A 4,713-nucleotide genomic window follows, 5' to 3' on the forward strand; every position below is an offset into this window, starting at 1 on the left:
AAAAAAAAAAAAAGAGTATATTCACCACTTTACCTTGCTGGGACAAAATGCCCACAACTCAAACTACAAGATGTTTATTTTGTGACACAGGTTTTGGGAGCCCATGATCAATTGGCTCAGAGGCAGAAACAGAATAGCATGGGGCCAAGGCTGAGGAAAAGCTGCTCCACCCATAGAAGAAGCAGAGTGAAGGGAGAAGTCTGAGAGGGAGCTATACCTCCAACCTGTGGGACCCACCTTCAACTAGGTGCTACCTTCAGCTAGAGAATTCATCAATGGATGAATCTACTGATGAGTTCACTATGCCTATGACACATCACCTTCCAAACACAGGGAGGGACATCTCAGATCTGTACCAAAAGGTACTTGGAAAACTGGTCACAAACAAGCAAGAAAAAGCTATTGTACATTACAAAAACAAACTCAAAATGGATTAGACTTAAATGCAGGATTTAAATATGTTAAACTCCTAAGAGATGACAGATAACACTCCCTGACATTTTTTGTCTTAGTGATGAAATTTCGGATATAATACCAAAGGCTTAGGCCACAAAAAGCAAAAATAAACAAGTGGAACTCTATCAAAATAAAATGCTTCAGGACAACAAAATGAATGGTCAACTAATGAAATGGGAAAACATATTTACAAACCATGTATCTGGTAATTGGTTGGTATAAAAAATACTCTGGAAACACATGCAACTCAATAGCAAAGAAACCAAATAAGCTAATTATGAAATGGGGCAAAAGACCTAAACAGATATTTTTCCAAATCAGATATAAAACTGGCCAAGAGGTACAGGAAAAGGTGTTTAACATCACTATTCATGAAGGAAAAGCAAATAAAAAAGGTAAGGTGGTACCACTACATACTTCTTAGGTTAGCCTATCACATGCCCACCAAGCTACCAAAGATAAATGTTGTTAATACTGTGAAGACAGCAGGTCTATAAATTGGAAGAGCCATTATGAAAAAAGGCATGGAAATCTTCAAAAACCTGAAAACAGATCTCTAGATCCAGCAATCCCACTTGAGTGCTTACCCAGCCCTTTTCATTTACTCTTGAAAAATTTGAGACAGGTTCTCCTTAAGTCACTAATCCCAGAACTCTGAGAAGTTGTGATAGGAGGATCAGGAGTTTGAGGCCTGCCTGATAAAGAGAGACAATATCCCAAAACAAAAAGTTATAAAAACGGCAGAGGGACTAGCTCAGTGGGAAGCCCTAGATCTACTGCAGTACTCTGCCATTCTGCCAAATGGTGGTAAGATGCACAAACTGAAAAATATATTAATGAAATAAGCCAAAGAAATGAAATTAAATGTATGTACTCAGTTATAGGTGGAATTTAAACCACTCACATCCATGGTAATTAAGGGTTGTGAGGTGGAAGAATGGGGAGATAATAGTCAACAAATACAAGGTGTCCCACAGGAAGAGTAAATCATGTTGAAATCTATTGCACAGCACAGTGACAATTAATAACAGTGATTGGTATGTTTCAAAATTGCTAAAAGAGGTCAAAGGTCCTCAATGCCAAAATAAGCATTTAAGACGATACATATATTAATGTGACAATTCACCTCATTCTGTACCCCAACATTATCTCCAATTTACAATACAATGAAAATAAAATCTGAGAAACATTTTCTTCACTAATCTGATGCTCCTACAAAATTTCAATGTCGTAGATACACTGTTCTGTAGCCCTTTTCTTGGCCACAGACCATAGTACCACAGGTACCCCAAGAATCTGAGCAGGTCACCCAGGTTGAGAATGCCTGTAGAAGGGGAAAGGGAACTAACTGATCATGGTACGTGACCAATTTAGTGGTTGAATTAGCTCTAGAGTTCACGAACTCAGTCTAGAATTTATTTTTACGTTGTTTTGACTGCGCTTGCCAGGAGTAGCCTTATGCAGCTGGCTATAGCCCCGGCCCTTAAACCAAGGTATAAACAGCTTTTTATTCTTGTTTACTTCTGGGCCCCACCGGACTCCCCATGAACAGCCAGCGTTTAACATCAGAACTGACTGATAACCGCAGGTCATCATCTCTGAGGAACCAGACAGGCTAGACCTGAGCAGGACCCAGGGGAGCTCCGACCCCAGCCGTGAGGTTCCAGCAGCCCGGCCCCCCAGGGAGCCGAACCTGGGACCCTGCACCCCAAGGCCTCTGCACCACGGCTCGCGACCCTCAAGGAGACGCCTCCCGAACGCAACGCGCGCTACCTGGGCGAAGGCGAATTCAATCCGGAGGGCCGTGTGGAGTGCGCAGCCGCAGGCGGCGGATCCCCAGCCTCTCTCCGCGCCAAGCCCTCGGGCGCCGGGAACTCCGCGCCGGCGGGTCCGTCTCGCTGCCGGCGGGGCCTGGGGCCTGGGGCCAGGGACGTAGCGCGGGGCGGCCCGAGGCGCGGACCTCCAGGGTCTGCGGCACCCGGCCCGAGTGGGGCCCCGCGTCCCCTCGCGGTCCGCCCCCGCCCAGCGGTTCCAGCCGCGCTCACAGGGCAGTAAAGGCCCGCTCTGAGGACCCCACAACGACCTCCAGCGCGAGTACGCGGTACACACCGCTGGCAGCTCGGCTGGCGCTGAAGACCAGTGGGCCGCACCACCCTCAGCCCGCCCGCCCGCCAACCAATCGCAAAGCCTCCTCACGCACGTGACACGCATTGACCAATCGGTGCCCGAGACGGCCCGCTACGCAGCAGGCAGTTCCTTGTGATTTCGAATCAGCGCGGGAGGCCTAGGTTGCTTCAGGGAGCTCGAGAGGAATGGTGTCTGCGACGTTTACGCGGGTGCTGACACCCCGAGGTTTAAGGACAAAGGTTGCAAAGGAATGAAGGAGGTGGAGCAAGAAGCTCCCATAGCCTCAAGTCACAGCCGTGTGTGTGTGTGTGTGTGTGTGTGTGTGTGTGGCTGTGCATTTATTCCAGGAGCTTCCTGCTGGGTTTGACATTCTCAGCCCACCTCCCTAATAGTCTGTCTTAAGCTGGCTCCAGGGATTCCAGAGAAATCCTGAAAGAAGCGGAATCCTTAGATTCCAGCAAGCTCCAGCACTACACATAATGGCTGATGCTGTTCTGCCTGTAAAAGAAATCCTCAGTGCAATACACTAAACCATAAGATTGTTTTCTCTCATAAAACAAATGATCACGCTGTCACTGAAGATACTGAGACTCTGTGCTTTATCATCAATAGAGTTTGTCACCAGACCATGAATTTACCTCGTGGAGCAAACTAGCAGCTATCATGCCCTTATTTCACAAGGGTCCTTTTTGGAAGTCCCACCCAACAATTTCTACCTGCATCTTATAGACACTGTCTTGTGAACTTGGCCTCACCTAGTTGGGAAATACAGTCACAGCAAAGGCATATTGCTGTACGTAATGAAATCTCATTGCAAGAAGGACAACTTGTACAACTAGCCATTCTGCCATTTTTCCTATTTTTTTCCAACTTTGTAAGTGGTCCTGTTATGTTCCCCAGCTCAGTAAAAATAAATCCTCCACAAGGTGTGCCGAACAGTTTATTAGGCAAGTACACACACTGGCAGTCCCTGTGCTAGATACTGCAAGGCCATTATTACTGATTCCATGATACAAATCACACTGGAGGCTAGAAATGGTGAAAAATTGGAAGCGAGAGCAGCTTGTAGGGATGCCACTGTGGTCCTATATGAGTTGACTGTACAGTAGTATAAATACATGGAACTAAGGATTATAATTTTGAGGATTCATTGACAAAGGCCACCCTGTCTAAAGGCATGAATAATCAACAAGCATTATGGAGATTAATCACTGCCTTATAGCTCAGAAACAGGTTCCATGTAATATGCCAACACAAAAAAAGATCCTCACATCAGAACACCAGTATGGTAATTTTAGGAAGCTGTTGTATGTAATAGAGAAAGAGGGTTGAAGAAGTTGATTTGGAATTTGTATTATCACTATGTAAAGAAGAACTGTGCTCAATCTTGAGATTTTTGAGAAGAAATGAACTTGGTTTTATGCATTTAATAAACAATGTCCATTGTACACTTGTGCTGAGTTAAGCATCAATTTGAGTTGGCAAATGACACATTGTGCTGCCCACAGTCTATGAGAAGACAGACAGACATATGTACAGACGCTTTGAAAAATACAACATTGGTAATTTGGGGACTCATGGAAATGACAATCTAGAAGGAAAGAGAAAAAAACTTGTTAGAGAAGGCTTTCTAAAGAGGTGATCACTTTCATAACCAAAAACTAAATGCCTAGTATTTTAAATAAGTATTGCTTTTTTAAAAATGCATTAGTTATTTAATTAGGTTCTTAGTAAGAAATTTAAAACACTGATTTATGAGGATAAATTCCATTTGTCAGAGCAAAAAGAAATCACAGGTAGCCCCAGAGCTGAGGAGCAGCTTTGATTCTTGCTAAACTCTGTGAGTCCACTGCTTTCTGATCCGCCATACACTGCTCTGAAATCTGGTATCTCTCTTTCTCGGTGTCCAAGATCTTACCCTCCTGGTGTCTGTGTTTCCGCAGCTGTTTCTTCTTGAAGCAAGCATCAGTGAGGTGTTTGGGGATTTTCACTTTGCTGATATCAATTTTTGTAAAGGTGGCAATGACAAATTTCTGGTGTGTTCTTCAGAGAGGAACACGATTAAGACTAAGAGGCTCAGTCACAAGTAGCAAGCCACTGGCTAACTGCTTCAGGAAGACCACTCTCTTG

General features: G+C 44.6%; 1 protein-coding gene across 1 annotated transcript in view; it reads right to left on the reverse strand.

The window, feature by feature from the left end:
- Ptpdc1 (protein tyrosine phosphatase domain containing 1) overlaps positions 1-2,558 on the reverse strand; it is a 94,617-nt gene extending 92,059 nt beyond the window's left edge. Inside the window, exon 1 of the mRNA XM_023708692.1 lies at positions 2,230-2,558. The gene's annotated coding sequence lies outside the window, so the exon portion shown is untranslated. The remainder of the gene's footprint in view (positions 1-2,229) is intronic.
- Between the last annotated feature and the right edge of the window lie 2,155 nt (positions 2,559-4,713).

The sequence above is a fragment of the Octodon degus genome, unplaced genomic scaffold, assembly GCF_000260255.1.
Source record: "Octodon degus isolate 3935 unplaced genomic scaffold, OctDeg1.0 scaffold00466, whole genome shotgun sequence".
NCBI lineage: Eukaryota > Metazoa > Chordata > Mammalia > Rodentia > Octodontidae > Octodon > Octodon degus.